The 24,695-nt window shown below is 44.7% G+C and overlaps 1 protein-coding gene across 4 annotated transcripts in view; it reads left to right on the forward strand.

Moving 5' to 3' along the window:
• The first annotated feature begins 9,204 nt into the window (after window positions 1–9,204).
• The window catches only part of Cald1 (caldesmon 1), a 195,418-nt gene continuing 179,927 nt past the window's right edge, over window positions 9,205–24,695 (forward strand). For all 4 annotated transcript variants that reach the window (XM_041675484.1, XM_041675486.1, XM_041675488.1 and 1 more), the window contains exon 1: window positions 9,205–9,326. The gene's annotated coding sequence lies outside the window, so the exon portion shown is untranslated. The remainder of the gene's footprint in view (window positions 9,327–24,695) is intronic.

Here is a 24,695-nt window from a genome sequence, read left to right on the forward strand (position 1 = left end):
AAGTTCAAGTTTTGGCTAGGCTGGCTGACCAGTGAACTCTCCCAATCCTCCTGCCTCCTCCTGTCGGTGATGGGATTACAAGCATACCCAGTCATACCTGGCTTTTCTATGGGTACTTGGTTACAGAATCTCATCCTGGTGTTTGCTGAGCGAGGAGTCTCACCACTTAGCCACTTCCCTAGCTCTCCGCTCTATTTATGCCTCTATTTTGAAAGTTTTTAAGAGAAAGCTTTCATTTATCGCTTGACCTTTAACCCATCTCGTGTTTCTTTTTCTTTATAGTACTTACCACTGAGTGATGTTTTATTGTCATGGCTTAGTCAGGGTTTATCTGTTCCTCACCATCAGAGTGTGTTTAGTTCATAACATCTAGAACAGGCCTTGGCATAAGATAGAAACTCAATAAATATTCGTCCAGTGGGTAAATAAAAAATGAACTATTTTGTTATTCTTTTATGGATTTAGTTTCATATTCTTGAATAATACCCCAATTCTTTATTACGATTTCAAATTCTCAGTAGTAGACTCTCTATTGACTTCTTACTAAACAAGACTTCAGCACGCCTACCCACGGAACTCCTGCGGGCATGTTCTTGCCCGTTATCCTCCAAGGCTCATGACCTCATCATTGTGTTGGTGAAATCAATAATTATAACTCTAAAACCTTCCCTCGTTGTTGAGCTATACCGCCCAATGGTTACGGTTCCTTTCTTATACAAATCTTGGTTCTGTTGTTGTTGCTGTGTTCCTGTGTCAACCTGACACGGGTAAGGATATCGGGGGAAAGGATATGTCAATTGAGAAAATGCTTCTATCAGAACGGCCTTTAGTTACATCTCTGGGGCCATTTTCTTCATAGATGACTGATGTGGGGTGGCGTAGCCCACTGTGGGCAGTACTACCTCCGGGTAGGTGGTCCCGGGTTGCGTAAGAAAGCAGCCTGAGCAAAGCATGGGGAAGGCGCCAGTAAGTACTATTTCTCCACGGCCTCGCTGCAGCTCCTGCCTCCAGTTTCCCGCTGGAGCTCCTGCCATGGGCTTCACTTGATGATGAAGTGCAACTTGTGAGCCAAAGACAAACCTCTCTTCCCCAAGTTGGTTTTGGTCAGGGCTTTAGCACAGCAACGGAAAGTGAACTAGCATACTCCTTTCTGAAATTATGGTGATCTCAATCATTCATTTTCTTTTTTTGCGTTATGATGCTTCCTAGAATTCATCAACTCATCTACCTCCTAGGCTTTTTCTTAAAAGGTCCTCCCAGAGCCCTGGGGTCTGATGGCTGCTTTCGCACTCAGCTGGACAGTGATTGCCTGGAGCTCCCTTCGTCGCCCCCACCTCACTCCTTCCCGCGTTTGCACCCTCTCTTTCTAGACCCGTGCCTTATTTCTTGGTTTCTAACTTCTTCTGAAACATTGTCGTCCCCCCCCCCCACCCAGATGGAGCTTATAACCTCAAGAACTAGCTTACTTCAGAAGCAAATATTTTTGTCCCATGCTGTTTTCCATTGCTTTGTCTGAGTACCTGAGATAGAATAACTTAGTAAGAATAGAAGTCGCTTAGGCAGTGTTTCTCAACCTCTGAGTCGCAACCCCACAGGGTTTAATATCAGATAGTACATTACTATTGATAGCAGTAGCAAAATTATTGTGAAGTAGTAATGAAAATAATTTTAAGGTGTGTATGGGGGTGTTTCACCGCAGCATGAGGGACAGTGTGAAAGGGTCACAGCGTTAGGAAGGTTGAGAACCACTGGCTCAGGGGCTGGAAGGCCCAGAGCATGGTAACTGTAAGCATCTTCTTGCTGCATCTAACACAGCAGAAGGCGTCTTATAGTGAGGCAGAGCAGGCGCTCTAGCTCGATGGTCTCTACTCATAAGAAGCCACTAATACCATCCTAAGGGCCTTACTGTCGTGTCTTCACCTAACCTTAGAAACCTCCCAGAGTCCCCACCTTCAGGTTCCCTTAACACAGCAATCGGAGAGTTAAATTTCCAGCACCAAAACTTTTGGGCACATATTGAGAGCACAGTGATGATCCCACACATTGTACCAGCTGTGGGCTTTCTATATCCAGAACTGTGTAGCCTTTAGTTTTAGGGAATCATGTTCACTGTTTCCTTTCCTCTTCTCTCTCTCTCTCTCTCTCTCTCTCTCTCTCTCTCGGCTAGGTATTGAGATTTTCAATTACTTTTAAGGTTTTATTTTATGTGTATGTACATGTGTGTAGTTGGATGTTTGAATGTTATCGTGTATGTATATGTGTTATCGTGTAGAACCCAGAAGAGGGATTTGGAGTCCCTGGAACTGGGGTTACAGGTGGCTGTGAGCCTCTACTGTGGGTGCCAGGAACAAACTCAGCAAGCCCTCCTAACCACTGAGCCATCTCTTCACCCACTTTCTTCTTTATTTTTATCTTTTCTCTCCTTTTTTGTCCTCATCTTGTTGAAATATGAGCGGCGGGGCTGCGTCCCGGGCACCCGGCCGCCCGCAAGGCTAGCTTTACCCGAAATAATTACTCGGAAACTGTATTCTTTTAAACACCGCTTGGCCCATTATATCTAGCCTTTTCTCGGTTAACTCTCGCACTTGGACTAGTCCATTTCTATTAATCTGTGTAGCCCACGAGCTGGCTTACCAGGAATGATCTTAACCTGCATCTGCCTGGAGTGGGAGAATCATGGTGACTCCCTGACTCAGCTTCTTTCTCCCAGCATTCTGTTCTGTTTACTTCATCTTGTTTTTTCTTCAATTTTTCTGCATGATTTTTTTCCTCAACTTTATTTTTTACTTCTTGAATTGAATTTTCAAAAATTTCCCTCACAATATTTTTAATTTACAAAAGATGGTTCTTATTTTTTGAAAATACCTCTTGGTTTTATTTTTAAAGTATATTCTTCCTGTTAATGGACACATAATAGTTGTATATATTTATTGGATTGAGAATAACATTTCAACACACACATACATAACAGATAATGGCAGCTGGCATGCAGGCTGCATCAGACACTGATCACAGCTGTGTGGTGGGAATGTTTGAACTGTTGACTATTGACTATTTTGAAATAGTCAGTTCCTGTTGTCAACCATGGTCATCTCATTTTGCTGGAGATCTAACTTTTTACACACGATGGGCCATGATCCATATATAGGCTGTAGAACTGAATGTGAGAGTTGGAAAATAGGAAAAACTCTGAATATTCTATTAAACACTGTAATTCATAATATAGAAGTCCCAGGTCTGAGTGGCGGTGTTTTTGTGGAACTTCGGTGCCATGACCCACTGAGCCATCTCCTGCCAAATTTCCCTCTGATGGCTTTTTGTTTTCTGCATACAGCCCTCCTTTCACGTGATGCCCATATTTACATGTGAGGTTTTAAGCAGCTGATTGGAAGTTTCTGCACCCACCTCACTAAAGGTCCCCAACAATGAGTCAGAAATGTCAGCTCCTGAAATGTCTATCTCCCCTCCCTGTCCCCTTGGGTTTCCCTGGATCTTCTGGATTATTGGCCTCTGCAGAGGACAAACCTAACTAGGAGGGTGTTGGGAACCCTGCAGCGAGACGGTGGGGGGCAGGGTGTGGGATGTTTCAAGGGTCCTGGGGTTGATGCGTACTTGAATGTTTGTTCACCTGTGCAAAGCCTTGTCTGCCACCTCCGCCTGTCACTTCTCTTCAGAGAGTAAGCAAAATCAACTTCCTGTTTCCTGGCCGTTTCTGAGAGGAAGTTCACCTGGTTGTGTGCCTGGGGAGAGGAGGCCATTTGGGTTTGTTTTGTTTTTTTTTTTTCCGAGACAGGGTTTCTCTGTGGTTTTGGAGCCTGTCCTGGAACTAGCTCTTGTAGACCAGGCTGGTCTCGAACTCACAGAGATCCGCCTGCCTCTGCCTCCCGAGTGCTGGGATTGAAGGCGTGCGCCACCACCGCCCGGCTCCATTTGGGTTTTACACCGACCCTTTGAACCAAACATCTTTTCTGCTCCACTTCACACTTTCAGAGAGTCCCAGACTTCAGAATCCTGGTTCTGAAGCTAGAATTGGCGCCTTTTCATTAGCCTACCAATCCACGGGGCCAGATTTCGGTTTCTCAGCTGTTAAGTCAATTACCAACCATCTGTCCATTTTCCATATTCCAAAATTTGGCTGGAGTCTGGACCTCTGCTGGCTCTTTGCAGGGGCCCTTTGCCTTGTAGGATTTGCTTCTGATCTCTAGCTCTTTGCTGGCCTTTGGTCAGGCTGAGAGACGGAAGGAACATAAACACATGCTGCTCATTCAGTTTGCCTTGTCTAACCGTGTCCTCCAGCATATCAATATTTTCATTTTTGTGTTATTATGTTGCATATACTATTAAAAATATTCACCTATAATTTTTCATCATCATTTTCATTTTTTTTGTTCCCTCAGTTTATTGCAATGCAGGGTAATAATTTAGAATCCAAACTTATTGTTTCTTCATAATTGTGACTTTACCATTTGCAGAACAGTTGTTTTCTTTGGATTTCAATACTTCTATTATGATTTTTGTGTATGGCCTTGGGTTTGCTGGTGGGTTCTCCACTTTGTTATGCTCATTGGTTTGTCTGTTTTTATGCCGGAAGTACATACTTTAATCCAACCTGCTCTGTGACAATCACATCACCTATTTTGAAATCTCTCTCCCTCTTTTTTTTTCTTTCAGATTTGCTATCATTTTGTTATGTTTTACAAACTCTATTGTCTGGGAATTTAATTGGCAAAGTTAATGTGTAGATTACTTTTCTTTTCTTTTTTTTTTGTTTGTTTTTTGTTTTTCGAGACAGGGTTTCTCTGTGGTTTTGGAGCATGTCCTGGAACTAGCTCTTGTAGACCAGGCTGGTCTTGAACTCACAGAGATCTGCCTGCCTCTGCCTCCCGAGTGCCTGGGATTAAAGGAGTGCGCCACCACCGCCCAGCTCTGTAGATTACTTTTCTATCATTACAACCTCGAGGTTTGTCATTTGTAAAAATAGTATGTATTACCATTTGTTGTTTTTGTTTGTTTACTGGTTTCTGTCTTGATTTTGAGACGTAGTCTTACTATTTAGCCTTATCTGTCCAGAATTCGCTACATAGATCAGGCTGGCCTTGAACTCACAAAGGTCGCCTGCCTCTGCCTCCCTCGAGTGCTGGAACTAGAATGCCAGCTTTATTTGGGTGTTTGATGGCCTTAAATTAGGTTTGTGAACTTTTAATGTGTTTAACTACATTAATTCAGGATAATGCACGCTTTTTGTTGTTGTTAAAAACAGCATATTTTCCCATTTTAAAGTTAGAGATGGCTGGTTGCCAGTGCTCTAGATTCTTGTGCACTGAATTTTGCTAAGTTCTTTTTCTCAGCTGCAGTAAGTTTGAAGATCTTGTAGTGGCTAATCTTGGTTGTCAGTTTGAAATACCTGGGAAAAGGGAATCTCAATAGAAGAATTGCCTTTATCAGATTGACCTGAAGGCAAGTCGTGGGCATTTTTCTTGGTTGTTGATTGATGTTTCTTGGATGTACCACTGTGGGTGGTACCATTCCTAGGCAAGCCTGGCCTATATAAGCAGGGCAGCTAAGCAAGCAGATAAACAGCATTCTTCCATGGTCTCCACTTCATTTCCTGTCTCCAGGTTCCTGCCCTGGCTTCCTTGTGTGATGGTCTGTAAACTCTAAATAAACATTCTCCTCTCCAAGTTGGTCTTATTCTATGTTTTATCAAGGAAATAGAACACAAGCCAGAACAATCTCTTCCATTTTCTACACATTTAATGCTATCATAGCAAATAGAGACATTCCCTTTTTTTCCTGCCCCAATGGCTCAGCTCTTTCTTTCATAAAAGGAGCTGTGGTGATTCTTACCTTTTTAGTAGTTGAATTGGAATCATTTTCAACATGTCCTTGGGAAACACAGTGTGCTTTATAGATTATTGACAAATCTTTCAATGTCTTTATAAAGATCTTCTTAGTTTTCCAAGAATTTCTCTACAAATAATTATTCATTTAACCAAAAACTAAACTTTATCTTATGAGATGATTTTTCTCTTTTTTAAACACTTAAACTGCTAATGTATGTTATACTAATAGATTTCAGAATTTGGATCATGTTTACACTCATCCTTTTTTATACTGTTGAATAAAATTTGTCAATTTTAAACTTTAATTTCATAAGTACGGTTAGTATAAATTCTCACTCTGCCCTTTTGTGAGTGTGTACATGTGTGTACTTCGTGTGTATATTTTGTGATCTAATTTTGACACCGAGATTCTAACTTTATAGGTTTATAAGCTTGGAAATCTGGAAAGATTTCATTTGACTAAAGAAGGTGGGAAGGGGTATTTAGCCTTATTTAAAAAGCCTTTGTCTGTTCAATAAAGTAGATATCTCAAAAGTTGGAATGATGTTTTTCATGAAATAAAGGAGTGGATTCCTGTTTTGAATGTAAAACACGGCTCATTTTTACTTTTCGAAGTCAAACCACAAGCAAAATAGAGTTGCCAGCTGCCGATCAATATGACAGCAAGTTCTAGGAACCAAAGGGAAAGAAAGATAAGGGGAGTCATGAAAATGCTTCTAAAGGCCTCTGTATACCCATTGTTCCTGACTACATCCTGAGATAGACGAGCTGCCTTTATCTGCAGTGATCCTGGCGGAAATAGAGTCCACAGAACTTTCCTACATGAATCCTATATTTATATATTTTCAAAAGTATTTTTAGTGCTGTGTACAAATGACCTTTGGAAAAAGTAAATACCATGAAAGTGAGATTCCCATGACGGTTGGGCAACATGCAAGCGTTTGTTTGGTTTTTTTCTTCATTCCTTTTAAACATTTCCCCCCCTTTTTTTTTTCAGAGACAAAGAAAGATTTTTTTTCCATTGCGTGTATTTACATGACGTACATTGAACGATTCTTCCAATCCATAGTTCTTCCGCAAAAGCTCTACTGCAGATACCTAGAATGAACTCCATGGCTCGCCACGTGCTGTACTCCATATATGAAATATCTAGGACTTATCTAGGGAAGCATACTTCTTTCCCCCTAAAAGCATAACCCAAAATATTCAGCCACTCGTCTTCTATGAACCACGGAAAATGTGCATCCTTCCGGGTTTCCTGTTGATAATATTTTCCCCGTTTGCAGCACCATGTCTCTTTCCTCTGGAAAGCTGGTACCTAACAAAACAAAACCAAAACCAAAAAACTCTTAAACTACCAAATTTTGCCTTGATGCTGATCACCCAAGGTACATTCCTGGCATAAGTTGGCGGGGGGGGGGGGGGTGTTGGGGAGGTATGTTGTCTGTACCAGCAATGGAAAATAGCTCTTTCACACATTCCTCTATGACCAGCCTTAATACCACGCATCCAGGAAAGTCTCTAAGCAGAGGACATCTCGATGTGTCTGAGATGTTTGAAGAACCTCATGTCTGTCTGCTATTGTCTTCAAGTTCAGCCTTTTACCAGACTAAGAAATATTCTGCCTTTTCATCTGTCCATCCAGATACAGAATTCCCCTAGCTATAAAACTGGCTATGTTCCCCCCGAAAAAAGTTTATTTTCAAATCATTTTCCTGAAATCAGAAAAGAACAGTGCTGTAGTTGGCTGTGTTCACTGATGCCTGATTGAGCCACCGTGAATTTGAAACGCAATATCAACAGCATGGCTCCCACCAACCAGTCTTCTTGAGTCTGGGAAACTACATTCTGAGTTCTGACTGGGAACGCTTGAAGCCCACATCTCCCTGGACCCTCCTTGCTGTAGCTTTTTGGGAGCAGGCTAGTAGAAGAAAGCGAGAAAAGCGAGGGAGTAGCGTAGGAAGTCCACGTAGATACTTCCGGGAGACTGGTTAATAATGGAGGGCAGAAGAAGGAACGCCCCCGTGTGGACCAGCTGCTTCCCGAGTGCTCTCAATGAAGCACAAAGGGCGGGGGCTCTTTCCTAAGTAGAGATGGCATCTACATCCCACCTTCATGAACAGAGAAGGCTTTTCCGTAAGACTGTGTGCGTCGATTAAGCTTCTGGATTCGTAATTAGCCAGGGAAAATATTTAAAGCTTCCTGGTCAATGATGAGACAGTGTCTAAACACATACCAATAATGAAACATGGATTCTGTGCTCAGCCTCAGGCCTGACAAACAGTTAAGTATTCCAACTTTTAAAAAAACTAAGCACCGACTGACTGAATTCCAAAAACTACAAGACCACAATTGGATGCATGTGTGGGCCAGTGACCTGCATTGTAGCTCAGCAGCTTTGAAGACTGACTCTCCCGGAGCACACAGGCTTTCCAGAACACACTAGAACATCTGCATCACCTGTGAGGGCCCATGTGCCCGGCTACGCCTGCCCCAAAGCAGGTGTTGGTCTCGCCATGCACGTTCATTGCTAGTACAGTCTCCCCATTGCCAAGACTGAGGAATGAAGGGAAGTTGGGTGTTAATGGGGAAAACCAGAAGAGCTGTGTAAACCCCGTGATCCCATCTGGCCACGCTGCTCACCCTGCTTTTCTGCTGGCCCACATTATCTACTAAAAAGACTGATACATTTTATTTATATTTTTTGTCAGTTGGTTTTCATAACACAGGCATATTCTTGGCTAGAACTTAGCCTGGACAGCAGACCTGAGTCTTATCCGCCTCGGGTTTTCAACTCGCAGAATGATTTAAATTTATTTTGCAACGTAGCTACTTTGAAAAGAAATATGCAATTAAGGCTTCCCCAACTGAAACGGCTCCCCCACCCCACCCCCAGCCTCATCCCCATAAGTACAACTAACTGTCCATTTCTTGTTTGGTGAACTGTACTTTCTTCTTAAAGCTCTATTTGTGTTCTACATGACAGCCTCTTTCTCCGAGATTAACGTTTCTTATGATTGTTCCTGACAATGGATTCACTTCCAGGAGGCCCTGCTTAGGATAACCAAAAAAGGGCATGGAGCAGGCTGGTTTTGGCAGCGTGCTCGGAGTTTCAAGCTTTTTAGGACTTGGTTTTTCTGATGAGTGATGTCCTGAGCATGCCTAGGGAATGACAGGCATCTGCACGGGCAGACAGCATCACCTTGGCCGGGGTGTCGTCACTGGCTGCCTATTAGAAAACTACAGGACAATGCATACCACCGCCTGCTGACTGTAAACATAGGGGATATGTGTTCACTTAGCATGGACTTCTGGGAGGGGCCAAGGAAGGGCGGTCTGCAGTTTTATTGAATAGAGCAGTGTGCTTTAGGCGGCCTGCCTGCCTGCTTGCTCTCTCGTTGGGTTGCTTAAAGGGACCTCAGCTTCCTTACGGGCGAGCGACACGACGGTCCTCCTCCTGGGGAAGAAGCTGCTGCCTAAGAGGTAGGACACAGGGTCTTTCTTTTTCTGCCTTCAGGGAAGCGGGAGTCGCTCCACGGGTTTCAGGCAACATTCCAGGCAGAGGCTGCTGGATATGCAAAATCTTTCGAGGCAGGCAAGGGACCCTGTAAATTCCCAAAGCCAGCCTGGACTTCCCTGACCTGCGGATGTTCCCAGAAGGTCAATGTGATGAAACTTTTGTTTCTAGAAATGGGGCAAGAGGAAAGACCACACAGTGGCATGTTCAGGGAGCATGGGCGACTTTGCCTAGCATGCGATTCTGTTTTCAAGAGGGACGTGAATTGTTTACCTGGTATTCTCGGTGCCAGCCAGTGGGCTCAGCTGCTCTGTGCCTCAGGCGGTTCCTTCTCCATCTTCTGCTAGCAGACATTTAAATAGGTTTCAGGTTTCGCTTAAAATCTAACAGCAACAATTTTTCAGATCGTTAAGATAAAGAGTGATTTTTTTTCCCTACCTAAATATATTTCTGTTACTCTGCTACCAGGACTTTAGAATTGGGATTTCAGAGATGTAAAGAAATAAGATCAGCGTTCTACCATGGGCACCAACTGGCTCACTGTCACTCATCTGCCCAGGCGGAAGATGACTACCTAGTCTGTTTTCTATAAAACCGAGCAGCAAGGGAATGTAACGCCTGAGTGGGTGTGTGTGTAGAAACCACGGTCAACTTCCTTCCGAAATATTTCTCGGGAAACCTTCATTTCTGTTGGAAAGTATGCCTAGAGGGTCAAAAAATATATAAGTGGGAGAGAATGTTCCAGAAAGGAAGAAGAGGGGCTTTTATCTCCAGACAGACGTATTTGGGCATCCCAAACAGTAGTGCAAGTTGGTATTAGTCGGTAACTCCTTTTAGAAAGAGCTGATTGTAAAGGGCGGGGGAGTTTCAGTGCTCTGGCAATACATGGTCAAAAAGGCAGAGGAGAACAAAGTGCTTGGTATTCACAGAGCCCTTCTGGTAATAGGGCTGCGCGTGTGGAATTGAAAACGGAAATAGTGCGGCCCCTTAGAGTTAGGCAAAACCAGACGTGCGTGGCTAGAACTTACTGAGGACAAGGGGCCCTGCAAAAGGAAGAAGTCTGATCATTGAAAAAAATAACATTCATATTAAGGACTAGAGTCCCAGACGACTGCTAAGCCGTAGACGAGGACGGATTGGGCTCGAGACTTACCGAGCAGTGCTTGAGTTTACACGTATTGAAGTGATAGATGAGAACAGAGTGCCCTGTGTGTTTTCTTTCCATGCGACAGCTCTGGGTAAGAGTGAGAAAGGGAACAAGCCGACTCTATTCGACTATTGTCCTTCCCTGGAGGACATCAAGTTCCAAACTTCTCACAGGGCTTTTACTGTCAATCAAATCATGAAGAGCAATTTCCTTTTCTCAAATGTTCTCTAAACCATGCAGGGGATGCAGTTTTGAAGACAGTCTATAATCTTGGATTTGGGAATAAATTCCATTTTGAAACCAGCAGCCCTCCGTCCCCCCGGAATCCCCCAAAATATAGTTTCTCTATGGTCGGTTTTCCCATCCCCCTCGTGTGCTCCCCACACCCCATCACTACAAAAACACATTTTCTAAAATCACACTGCATGTGCTCTCTCCACACAGAGAGGGATTTTAGTTCATGGCAAACTTTAGGCAGCTCCTGGTGCTATTTCCTTCCTGTGGAGAGTGAGCTGGGATACATTTCCCCAAACAGGGAGGTAAATAAAGCTCAACGAAGCCACAGGCTGGAAACTTCGCTTCTATTAAAATCATTTAATGAAAAACATAAAGGCAAAGTTCTGGCTAAGAAAAAAAAAAATCCCAGAAACGAATAGATCTCAGGGCACATAAAGAATGTACTTGACTGGTTTACAAGTGAAGTGTGGGGTTGTTTCCATTTCTGAAAGTGAATAGAATGTGGAGTTTAAAGCGTTCAAATCCAAAGATTGCCCTAAGCATGCAATGTTTGGATCAGAGAGAGAAGATACAGGCTCCTGTTTCAGATTCAAGGGTTTAAAAGCGATGTTTGAATGTATTCCTGACAATAGGCTAGTCACCGTTTTCACTGGTTTCTGTGACTGGTCCCAGTCCCTTCCTGTTCTCTGCAGGTAGAATAGTTTGGTTTGGAAGTATATCATAGAAAGTTCCAGAATCTGGCTCAGGTATTCTCTGTTCTATAGACCTTTTCTTAAAAATACATACAGTTGTGGCCATCTGTCTTTCACGATAGCATGGCTACCAGTTAGTCATTCTTCAGTGAGACAAGAAGTGACTTAGGGATGGACATGAGAAGGGTTCAGCCAGCGCCCCATCTGCCCGGTTGTCTGTCACATGGCTTGGCAATGTGGTGGGCTGAGGCCATGGTCGGGAGGTGGGGGTGGGGAAAATGCTGACCAAGTAGAATGCAAATAGCATGGTAGGACTGGGGAGGAGGTTAGGGAGATCCTGCCAACAGGGTTTTCAAGCATTAGGAAGGCGTTCTCTGGGCAAATCTCAGAATGCCCAAAAATAGCTCCCAGAGCTTCTTAACGGAAAGTCCTTCATCTGTTAAGCCAATCTAGACTCACACAGGCTGTGAGGAACTGGCTATTTTAAAGAGATACTCTCAGCTCGGGCTTAACTCAAGAGCTACAAGATCAGGGCTCGCTTCTGGTTTTGCTTCCTTCACTTCAATACTTCTGACCTTTGAGGAAGGAAATCAACTCTTCGGCCTCACCTGGCATAGCTCTCGTCCATCCTGTAGGGGTTAAGATGTCCAGATGGGATGAGAGATTTTGTCTCCTTTCCCTAGAGGCACACGGAGGCTAAGTTTGAATCTTCAGGGTATCATGCTAGCTCTGAGTGGTAGTCACCATTTCCTATCTCCTTTCCCTGAAGATCTCTCCTCCTTTCTTCTATCTGAGAAAGCTTCTGTGGCGCTTTCTAGGGCCCTGATCCTAGAGCTTTAAGAAATGGGTCCTTCCCAACGTTATCTGAAATTTAGCTTTAAGGATCAGAGACCCGGAGCAGAGGGATAGATAATAGGAGGCAGAACAAGGTAGGCTGGCTATGGCGCACAACAGCATCCAGGAACCAAGAAATGCGAGGAGCCAGGTGAACAGCCCAATGACTAAGTGCTGACAACAGAGAGGCCTTAGTAAATGAGGTGGCTTCTCTGCCTCCAGCCAAAAAGGATGGAATTAATCCCAGCTTGTCATGCCTGGGCCTTGTAGGCAGGATGAGGTAACCAGTAGCACCTGGCTGGGGTTCCTGCCCTTATTGAGACCAGATTGCTCTAGGAGCTATGCCTCTCACCTCTGGTGGCTTCACTAAACAGTGTTCCGCATTTTAACTAAAGCCTGGTGCTACCCTCTCACCCTTACCCCTTAGATGCTCAACTGACCAGCTCCCCCATCTCCTAGTTAGACTTGAACGTTCCTGCATTTCCAGACTTGGAAGTCAACAGGAGCTTAGCTGTGGAAGGGGACCCAGGCAAGTGTCAAGCACGGAGAGTCCTGGATAGGGCATAGCCAGTTGTCTACAAGCCAACAAGTTGTCTACAAGAGAGAGAAAAATTTAGCTAACTTCAGATAGTGTCTGTTGCCAGCTAATCTAGTCTGCTTAGGAACCAACTTATAAACCTGCTTCAGCTTCTCAAATGAGTGCTGGATTGGAGATGTGGCCTTCATACCCAGCTCAGGGGTTTTGAGGTTGGAGATCTGAGCCTTCATACCCAGCTCAGGGGTGCTGGGATTGGAGATCTGAGCCTCCATACCCAGATCAGGGGTATCTTTGTTGTTTTGAAGGTCTGGTGGGAGGAAATGGGTGTGAATATTCAGATATGTAGGAGAAGTGTGTCTCATCCAGCCTCCATTCCAAAGCAAGGGAGAGCCAGATTCAGGAAAGAAGTGCTTTTCAACAGGAAGTCTGTCGGGGTTAAAGAAATTTAGAAATAGCTCCCTGCGAGTGTATACCAAGAATGCACCAAGAAATTAATAACAGTATTGCTAAGGGGCAGTGAGGAGCGGTTGGACTTTAAAAAAAAAATTTAAGCAAATTGGGTGTTCTTTGCAAGTGCTCGCCTTCATGTGTGTTTTTGCTATGTATATGTATACATATATTAACATACATATGCATATATGTGTATGTCTATACTAAGTGCGCATACACAGCAATGGCGATAACTTGATGACTGTTTGCTTCCTGTTTCCTGAGGCTTTGGCATTGTGTCGTGAACATGCGGATGAAAGCCCTTGACCACCAGGAAATCATTTCGCTCGGACAGGAACATATTAAGTAGGAGTACATAATTAGTTCCTTTTAAGCCCACACGGGACATTCCCTCTCCTGTCCCCCAAGACATTTTGCTGGGGAGCTAGATAGACCTCACCTATGGGTCAAAGACTGGCAGGACCCAGATTAAGTAGCACCAGGCTCAAGGGCCAGTTGCATCAGAGCTGGAATTGAGAGTGCCAGTCCCGGCCAGAATGGATAAAGAATTCAAAATAAGCAATGTCATGACTTACAGCTGGGAGAGTATAGAATAAATAGTAACAGCCAGAAGTCACACAGATTTTTCCAAACCAGGATCTCACTCAGTAAGGCAGGACCCTGAGAGGTACAACTGTCTCAAAATCAAGGACCAGGGAGTCCTTTTGTTTCTAAGCTTCAGGGGCTCCAGCAAAGGGATGGGGTATAAAATACAGTTGGAATAATAAAGAGGTGGGAGATCCAGAAGCCAAACAGGGTGCAATCCACAGGGGATGGGGTTAAGACCCAGGAAGGTCAGGGAAGCCGTCAGGGAACTATGGCTCTCAAGGCTGTGTTCACATCGTGTAAACCCAGCTACTCTGGGCAGCTGTTCCACCACCTGGAAAATTCCTTGTGTGCTTCAGGCAATTCCTTGTGCGCTTCAGGTCAGATCCTGAAAGAGGACATTTGATTGGTTCAGGTCCCTTAGCAGAGCAGATGTCCAAGGCTCTGCGGTATCTCAGTGTGTTACTCAGTGGGTCTGGCAGTCCTCTTACCCCCATCAGGGATCATCCTTGGGTAAAGAAAAGCTCGGGAGGGCTAATTTCAGTTGAAGAGAAAGCTGGATGCAGAGGCAAATACCTGGAATAACCAACAGCTCCTAATGCCTATCACTTGAATTTTTCCTGTGAATGAGTTTGTGGCTGGGCAAACCCCCAATGTCAGGGTCATATAGTTCTTAGTGATCATCTTCACATGACATGGTAAGCCAGTCTTAAGAGAGGTTGACTTGAAGTTGACACCACAAGTAACTGAAAAACAAGTCATCATCCTTCTTTAGAAAAAGTCTAGAGAAAATTCCCATAAGACTGGTTGGCAAAAAGCTTTGCATCTTTGTATAAACCATGGATATGATGATACAGCTACTCCCCTAAATGAAGGCAATCTATCAAAGTCAGTAAATTAACAACTGAACAATTTTAATAGAGAAAAATTGAGGGTCTGGGGAGATGACTCAGTGGATAAGAGTGCCTGTGGTACGAGCATGAGAACTTGAGTTTAAATCCTCAGCACGGTCAGGGAACTGCATCCCAGTACTGTGAAGGGCAGAGATGGGAATCTCTGGGACTTGCTGACCGCCATTCTAGCTACAGATTTAGTGAGACACCTTTTTTCAAAAAGTAAAGCAGAGAATAAGAGAGAACACTTGATGCGCTCCTTTGTTCTTCACAGGGGCATGCATGAACATGTGTGTGTGTGCACACCCCATCTGCAGGACACACACACCTGCACTTGTACTACCACATATACAACACAAAGCCTCACTTATCTGCGTGTCAGTCACAATTTCTTGGTAAACCAAATGCACTAAGTTAGTGTAGTCTTCTTTTTTACTGTTTGTTTGTTTGTTTGTTTGTTTGAGATAGGGTTTCTCTGTAGCTTTGTAGCCCACCCTGGAACTAGCTCTTGTAGACCAGGCTGGCCTCACACTCACAGAGATCTGCCTGCCTCTGCCTCCTGGGTGCTGGGATTAAAGGCGTGAGCCATCACGGCCTGGCAGGCTAGTGTTTGTTGTCTTAATCAATGGAATTCTGCGGTCTAGGTGATACTCATTGACTAAACACCCTCCTGATGTCTATCAAGCAGGGAAACAGATGCTCTATATTCTCCCAGCCCTGACCACACTGACAGCACCATGCTCTATTCTGGGCCCCTCTTCAAATAAGCATTAACAAGAATACAGTCAGGAATGAGCCCCAAAGAGCAGATCAGGGAAACCAAACAAGGACCAGCTAGGAAATCTAAGGATAGGTGTACACAAAGAAAAGGCTGTGCATGCAAGGGGGCATTCTAGGATTTGGAGCATCTCTGTACAGGGACAGGAGGAAGCACCTGCCTCAAGAGAGTATAATTTCATGGACTTTTTAAGCTGCAAGTACTTTGGAATATTATTTAACTTACATACTGGGCCTACCCAGTTGTTAAGATTTCCTATGCTGTATCCAAGTTCACAGAGGTGGAAAATGCTACCACTGATAAAGATCACAGAAAGAGCCTTGGCTGCTGAAGAACCATGCTTGACACATCATTAGTAAGATCTATAGGTTCCCAACTCTGGACCTGATCCCTGGGAGGCCATAAGTTGTTGCAAATATATATATATATATATATATATATATATATATATATATATATCACCTACCTATATACACAGTGATTTTTGATAAACTGAGTAAATAATATATCTCTCCCTGACACATTTTTCTAATTATAGAACTACATTATGATGATGAGATGCTAAATTAGTAATGTGTAATTGATTTCATAGTCACTTCTGGCTTTTGTATTTTCCCAATCACGGGACCTTTGATATGTACTACTGTTGTGCATAGGAAAGATCAGAAACTTGGGGGTCTTAAGAAGAAAAAACTTTTCTTAAGCATAAAGGAACTAGGCTGGTGGATGTCGTTCTGTGATAGGGCCACCTGTCTGGAATGCGGAAGGCCTGGAGTTTGATTCCTAGCACAGAAAAATAAGCAAATAAATATCAGTAATCCACTTTTCAATTTCTAGATAAGAGATCAAAATCTAATGATACACACCAAGTAAAATTACATATATATGTATATATATATGGTGCCTTTGAGTAATGTTTACCTGCTCTGTGCCTTATTAGCTTATTAGATGTTCAGTTGCCTGGCATATAGCAGAATCCCAATAAATATTTGCTGAATGGAGGAGCAGCCCAAGCGAGCTGACCAAGGCCATGTCCTCTGTCAGTGGCAGAGATAATTCTGGAACACACAGCTTTAAAGTTCCGGGCAGTTCCAGATAAAAGGATGCTCCACTGTAGCGATTCACAGATTCAGTCTGCCTGTATCAGTGGTTTTTAGGCAGTCGCACAACCGGAATCAACTTCAGAGCCTTTTGACAAAGATGCATCTCTGGGACTCAGCCCTGGAAGTTCCGATTCAGTAGGTCTCGCTGGAGTGGGGTCCAGGCATCTGCAGTTTGTAAAACCTCCTTCCAGGCTCTGATGAAACATCCTGCCTCAGAGATGATTCTGGTCACTGGTGTTTACAGTCATTTATGGCACATGATGGAGTTCCTGATTCCTCAGAAACTTATTTTTGTTTAGATGGTTTCCCCCCTAAAAGTTACAGCTGTGTATTCCAAATAATCCATTTCGCCAAGCCTCTTTGGACGCGCTGACGTATTTATCTGAAACGCCCGTGTCTTCCCCTATCCTTTCTTGTCTAAATGCAAAACTATCAGTCCCATAAGGTCGAGCTCGCTGATGAGATTTCCAGGGCTTGCCTTTGTAAAGTGCTGGAAATGTGGCACGAATCAGATTTCCTATGGTGTTTCCATGTCTTATTCCAGCCATTGTTACAGTGCGGAATTTAGGCTTTGGGGAGGGGGGAGGTGATTCCAAGAATTCTTCCTTTATAAGTATTTATGTCTTTGAACAACTTTAAGGATGTACCTCAGCTAGTTCCCTTAGTGCGTCTCTCTCTCTCTCTCTCTCTCTCTCTCTCCCTCCCTCCCTCCCCCCCCCTCTCTCTTCATCTCTCTCCTTTCCTTGTTGTGATAAGGATAATCCCGAATGGAACTCATCCTGCACCCCATGTCCCCAGCCCCTCTAAAGCCAGGACAGGATCAGCACAATTCCTGGTTTAGATGCTCTACTAGAAGGCCCTGCAGAAGCAGTTGGGCAACAAGGAACAAGTTTGCTTTTGCAGGGCAGAAAGTTCACTCCAAGGGGCTTCTGGTACTCTGAAGCCTGGAGTATTGTAGCGCTCAGAAGAATGTGCTACATTCAGAGCACAGAACACACATTCTACATTCACTAAAGATTTTGCAGCTTAATGTCTCATGGGATTGGCCTGGTCCAGTACGAGTGTCAGGGCTGGACCTGGGAGATGGTATAGCAGGTAAAGGCGCTTGTCTCCAAGCCTGACAACCTGAGTTCAAGTCCCGGAACCCACATGGTGGAGCAAACCAACTCCTTCAAGCTGTCCTCTGACCTCCACGCATATGCCATGGCACGTGACCCTTTCCCACACAAATCAATAAAAATGTACTTGAAAGGACAGAGAGGAGGCCAGGATTGGTCCTATTTTTGCACAACTGCTATTTGCTTTACTAGAGCAGGTGCTTCCAGGCTGTGCATGGGAGCAGAACCTGCAGAAGAGAACCTGAAAAGGAATCGGCTCCTGCAGTTGTGCCCTGAACTCAGAGCAGCTCCTCAAATCTGAAGGTTAAATGTGGCATGAATAGTAAAAACCCAGAGAAGATATAGGGATTAAGCCGAATATTGAGAAGCAGAGCCGTAAGAGAGATCTTTTACGTCTACCAATGCTTCAGTAAGGGGCGATCCTCAGATTGCCTAGACTGCACTGTGTCTCCACCACACCTCGGACTCCACACTCCACTCAGTTCCTGTCTCTTCCCCTTTATATTCCTCTCTCTGTCCAGCCATATCACTCCTGTCTCCACCTCCCTAGTGCTGGGATTAAAGGTGTGAGCCATCACCACCTGGATCTATTTCTGGATTGATCTTGTGTAGCCCAGAGTAGCCTTGAAATCACAGAAGTCCATCTGCCTTAGTCTCCCGAGTCCTGGGATTAAAGGTGTGTGCCATCGCTCCCTGGCCTCTAGTGCCTTAGCTTTGCACTCTGATTCAGGCAAGCCTTATTTATTAAAACACAAAATTTCACTACACTTAAACTTTCAAGAATTTTGAGAGCTAGTTGTAAATCATGAGCAGTGTTCTAAAACTGGCCAGGTAAGCCCATCATTCTGCATATAATATTAAAATATAGGTAACAAACACTCAAGACTCACCTTTTCCTAGTTAGTCCTCTACATTCGACTTTATCTGTGCTCTTGAGATCAGTTTTATCTACAGAGTCTATGTGATGAAAATGCACACGAGGCTGGGCTGTGCAGCCTCTCTTCCCAGTTCCCTGTTCAGTGATCTAAACTCTCTCTCTCTCTCTCTCTCTCTCTCTCTCTCTCTCTCTCTCTCTGTGTGTGTGTGTGTGTGTGTGTGTGTGTGAGAGAGAGAGAGAGAGAGAGAGAGAGAGAGAGACAGACAGAGCTTATAATTAAACATTTTCTGGCACACCATTGACCCTAGGGTGTGGAGTGTTAAAATTAGCTTTTGAATAGGAGAAAGCCAGTTTTTCAGTGCTTAGAATAGTGGCATGTGCCAACCAGTCTGTAGAGATTATTTGTTGGGTAAAAATGAAGAGTATATTTGTTAGATAAAAATAAAGAGTATTCTTCCCAAATAATTTTATGGAGGAAGAGACCCAGTGCTGACTGGGTGAAGTAACATCTAAAGCCACCACTACATGGAAGAAACAGGATTCAAACTCGGATAATCTGTCTCCACAGGCCATAGGTTTAAGAGCTGTGCTCTGTCATCGAGTTTAAATAAACCCAGGAGACAGGGACTCTACTTCTGCAGGTGACTTTCTAAGTATGACCTATTTGATAACAACTTTGGAATCAGACAGTCTTGAGTTCAAATCCCAAACTTACCACTTCCAGCCTATTTCTTCACTTGATTATAAATTAGGATAATCATCCCTTCATTCTGATGGTCAGAAGTAACAACTCTAGACTGCTCTGAACATGATTCATACTGACCTACACATTGTGAGTTATCTACTGTGACTGCCTATAGAGGTTCTCTAGAAGCGTGCGACTCCCTTTACAATCCCACCCTTTGCCACACACTTTCCTACATTGCTTTCTCCTTGGCCATGTGTAGATGGAAGAAACAAAGTTGATTTTTTTAATGTTTGGGCTTCAGATACAAGTTCTAGGTCACCCTGATTCAGGTTGTCACTAGCATGTTCCAACCAGGGCTACCTCTGAAGCATAGCTCTACTCTGATTCAGGTTGTCACGAGCATGTTCTAACCAGGGCTATCTCTGAAGCATAGCTCTCCCTGCTCTAAGGAAGACACCCTCTACTGTCATTGTCAGTGACCTTTATCCTTACCAATGGGCCTGGAGCTGCTGTTTATAGTCTAAGAATTCTTCATATAGTATGTCTGAAGAATTTTTTTAGCCCTAGGGCTAGGGTTCATAGATAGATAGATAGATAGATAGATAGACAGAGAATATATAGATTTTTCAATGTTTTAGACCTGGAAAAAGAAATGGAGATAAAAGGAGGATGGGGACGGAGGAGTCAAGGGGAGGCAGAAGGAAGATGGTGGGCTAGAATGGGTGAGAGAGATGGAGATACTGGAAAAAGCTGCTGAGTTGAGAGCAAGCTGGAGAGAGGACCAGCATTGAGCTGCTGGTTATCTTGGGCCTTTATAGGTCCATGACAGTTGCAGAGATGAACTAATTCAATCAGCTCCCCTGCTAGAATGCTCACTCTGTGTCAGCACTTTTCAGCCGACGACTGCCATCCAAGAACAGCAAAGTAAATCCAGTAGCTGGCCCAAAGTGACATAAATGGCCAATGGCAGAGAAGGAGTCAGTGCCACCCCCTGACTCTAACCCTATGGCTGTCTGTTCTGTGTCTTCCCTCGGCAAAGTGATGGAAGCCAGAACACAAGGTTCCCATAACCAATCATTAGAACTTGTCATTGGGCCACAGTGCAGTTCAGCTGGACAGACAAGCACACTGTCCCTCCCTGCCATATAAGGAAGCAGAGCTAAACACCATTCCTTCCACTACTGACTCAAGTCAGTAGCTCTGGTTAGAGGCAGGCGGGATAAGAATTTTGGCCTGCGGTGAGCAGGAAGAAACAAAAAGAGGGCTGCAGAAACGAGTTAGTGTTTCCTTTTCTTGGTATAGCCCCAAGATGTCAGCCAGTGGGTTCCACGCCAGACATCACAGAACTGGGTACAGAAGGATTAAATGATGTGGGCAAACATCTCAGCTAGTTTGGCGCTCCTTTGTGTCAAATTCGGAGCATCAAAAGACAGAGCTGATTGTGTGAGAACTGGATGATTGTTGAAGCTTCTGCCTCTGCCCAGATGAAGAAGCTAGAGTTCTCTTGCCTTGCCAGCTGCTCTCAGAAGTATGTTTACCGCTTACTCTACATTTAAATTAGATATTCCTCCCCCAAAGCAGCGTGTTTGGGTGATCACTCTTCAGCCTCCTAATGAATCTCAGCTGGCAACCAAGACTCCAATCTAGTAGCCAATTTCATTGGCGAAACTGAGGCATGTGAATAATACAAAGTATCTGTTCTAGATGAGCTGGTCTAATCTTGCTGCAAGGAATGCTCACTCCTCCAGATAACTCTAAGATGCCACATGCATGGTCTCTTCAGGGAAAGTTGGGGTCGGGGATTGGCCTGCCCAGTCATCTCCACCTAACATGCATCTTTGGCCACATTGCACCTGGGTGTTCATCAGACTTCTCTGAACAGCACGCTGCAAACAGAAGCAAATTTTGTCCCAGTTATGAGGTTAGAAGGCCAAAGCCAGGGCATCCTCAGGGTTGGTTCCTTCCGGGACTCCGAGGAAGGCTGGGCTAGATGGATGGATCCATGTCGCTGTGGGTGACCTGTGTTCCCATCTCCTTTCTTCCAAAACGATCTTACTGTATTGTAGCCCATGCTCCTGACCTCTTCTTAACCTGATGGTCTCTGTAAAGACTTGCAAGATCCTATTTTGAGGAGAAGGGGTTAGTGCTCCAACAGATGAATTCAACCCAGAATCTGCCCCAATTCAAAATTGGAGTAGAAACCCACGTGGCATATTTTCTGAAACTCCAGTTCCAGAAGTCCCTGTGCTGCCTGGCTTCTGTCTTCTCTCTAGATCTAGGGTACTGCTTTGCTAGAAGTTGCATGACCTTCTGAACTTGCCCGTGATATTTACTTCCAGCCTTTCACAATATGAAATTCTGATCTAGTGAAGAAGTCAAAAGAGGTCTCTGAAATGACGCACTGAGGCACAGCCTTGCTTGCTGTGGCCTATCTGTGGAAGGCTGGGAAACCACAGCGCAGACAGTCTGGTATGCGGCCATCGGGTGGGGGAGGGGCTGCTGGGAAGGCTGAGCCAAGGCAGGGTCTGGGAGAGAGGTGAGCTACCCCGAGCCCGCCGGAGCAGCATAGGAGACAGCCACGGCAGGGGCTGTGTGGGCGGCTGCAAGGGCTGGAAAGAGCCGGTGGCCATTTTCAGTCCGTTTTACAAAGGCCAGTAATCCTGTCAATACAGGGGAAATATTAGGCGCCTACGCACATTTGCGCTATGAATCATTCATCTTCGTTTCTTCTGTCTCTTTCTCTATTCAAGTTTCAAGCTTAAAATGCTCGCAAGCTCTGCTCTTGCTGACCCTCCCGGCTATCTGCATTTGCTCTGCTTAGAACTCTTAGCTTGTGTCCTGTCTCCGTTTCCGGTTTGGTTCCTGCAGGATTGTGCCCCCTCTTTCCCTTCCTTCTCCGTGTGTGTCCCAGTGTTCATTGGTCCTCTGTTCAGACCAGAACTGTGGAGGAGGTGACTGCTGTGCCAATTATCGTCCAAACCGGGGGACTCTGGGAAGGGACAGGAAGGGCTATTAATAGCGTCCCTAGAATAGCAGCCCCGGGCACACTGGGAGGGATGGATGTCCATCCTCTTCATGTTTTACTCTCTCCTCCCTAAACCTCTCTCCTCTTCTATCCACTGTTCACTCTTTCTGTACCTTCCTTTAAAAATCCACTCACATTCTGATTCTTTCCCACTGCTATTCTAAGAAGCTATGCCTTAAACCTCTCGCTCCCCCGTTTCCCTTTGTGCACCTTCTCGGGCTCCCACACCCACTTTGTGGTACAGCCTTTTGTTTTGTCTGCTTAATGTAATTTTGTCTCAGTGTTTTCTTTTTTAAAATCAAAAGGCCTGCTATGTATACCACTTCAGAGTGGAGCTCCGTGGTTACAAGTTGCTTGGGGTCTCAGGTGAACCCCAACTTGTCTGTCCACCATCTCACCATCTCAGCACCTCTGTTCAGGGGCCCGAACAGCCCCTACACTGCAAAAGTGCCTGCAACTGTCATGTACAGCTATTGTGTATATATGTGTGTATATGTGTATATGTGTGTGTGTGTGTGTATCTTGGCTCTCACAGGACATACTTTCTGTATGTGTATATATGTGTACACTAGAGTTGAAAATGATAGAAATATATGGCCTAAAAATTAAAAATAAATTATAGTCAAAGCTATCTGTATTATCTTCATATGACTTAGTGGTCTGCATTGCTATTCCTTTAAAACAGTGAGTGCCAAGGCCTCAGCAATGACTGCTGTAGGTTTAGCATAGGTAGAAAAAAAACTTTGAGGCAAAAATATAGAACAAACATTCACTCAAGTTTCTAAATGTATGTGTTTGTGTGTATTTGTGTGTGTGTGCATGTGTGTGTGTGTGTGTGTGTGTGTGTGTGCGTGTGTGTGTGTAGGCCAGAGGTCAACATCTGGTATCTTCCTCGAGTGCTCTCTACCTTTTTGTTTGTGTGTTTGTTTTTTGTTCTTAGACAGGGTCTCTCACTGAAAATGGAGCTCCCTGATTCCTCTAGTTGACTGGCTGGGGGTTGGCTGTCTGGGGGTTGGCTGTCTGGGGGGTTGGCTGTCTGGGGGTTGGCTGTCTGAGGGGTTGGCTGTCAGGGGGGTTGGCTGTCTGGGGGTTGGCTGGTTAGGGAGTTGACTGGCTAGGGGGTTGGCTGCCTGGGGGGTTGTGGCTGGGCAGCTCTAGCAATCTGCCTGTCTCTGCCTCCCCAATGCCGATATTGTAGGTGTGCAGTGTTGCAGGTGTGCAGTGGCGTGCCTGACTCTGTACACAGGGACTGGGGATCCAAACTCAACCCCACATGCTTACACAGAGCAGTTTAGACACTGAACCACCTGCCTCGCCCTCAAATATGATTCCTTTTATGACCTAGCCATGTACAGTTCCTCTTTTGTTCTGGAAAATCATTTCAGCTGTCAAGATAGATGTTAGATTTTGGGTTGCCCAGGGACATTCTAAGCTCCCCATAGCTCCAAGGGGAGAAATGAAACAAGCGCATGGATCCCTTTGAAAGTCAGTGTGTAGCCGTCAGACGTACATGAACCACGTCCAGAACCATGTCGGTCGCAGGGAGTTATTCTCATCCGTTACGTACTTATGTGGGGATTTTAACCAAATAACTCTCCTCCTCCTCTTCCTCCTCTTCTCCCTCTTTCTCCTCCTCCTCTTCCTTTTTCTCAAGCATACCCTTAAAATTTATGAATGAAGGAGACAGTTAAATAAGATAATTTAGGAAGCAAATAGGTTCTACTTGATGTCCACCCCCACCCCGCTTTCTGGTTTCTAGTTCTTCTCCCATTGAGATTTATATGGCTGGAAATATCCTGTGATCATTGGGGTGCCTTCTGCTTTAGTCATGATGATCATGACTCTCTTGTTTACATTTCCTTTCCCGGAGGTTGGTGATAAAAAGCACTTTCCCATACTCTTCAGGGTAGGTATACTCTACAGAGGTGGCGGGACGGAAATGTCTACCCATCACCCAGGATCAGCTGGCCTGGAGCTGCTGGCCCATCTGTGTTTGTATAAATAAGAAGCGAGGAGTGTAGGAGTTTGACGCTTGTTTTATTATTATTTTTTCCATCCCATTACACTTCTCGGTCTGTCCATACTTTGCCTTTGACGTGTGCTGTTAAAAAACACAGCCGTTTTTCTTTCCACTGGGAGTGGGTTACACCCTGATAATTCCTTTTCAAGGGGTCCCTGGTCAGGGTCAAGCTTTTGGTACCTGGACTCACATTTTGTAGGGGCTCAGGTTCCAGGAAGAAGCCTATCGGGTAAGGACTCTGGTGCCTTCCTGCTCACCACAGCTGGTGACCTCTTCAAGCCTGACTGTGAGCTACTCTTAGCCTCACTCTTCCCTGTAATGTCCAGGTAGGGAGCAAAGAGTATTCATAG

Source organism: Microtus oregoni, unplaced genomic scaffold, assembly GCF_018167655.1.
Source record: "Microtus oregoni isolate MIOR12 unplaced genomic scaffold, Mior012 000026F_ref0000081, whole genome shotgun sequence".
NCBI lineage: Eukaryota > Metazoa > Chordata > Mammalia > Rodentia > Cricetidae > Microtus > Microtus oregoni.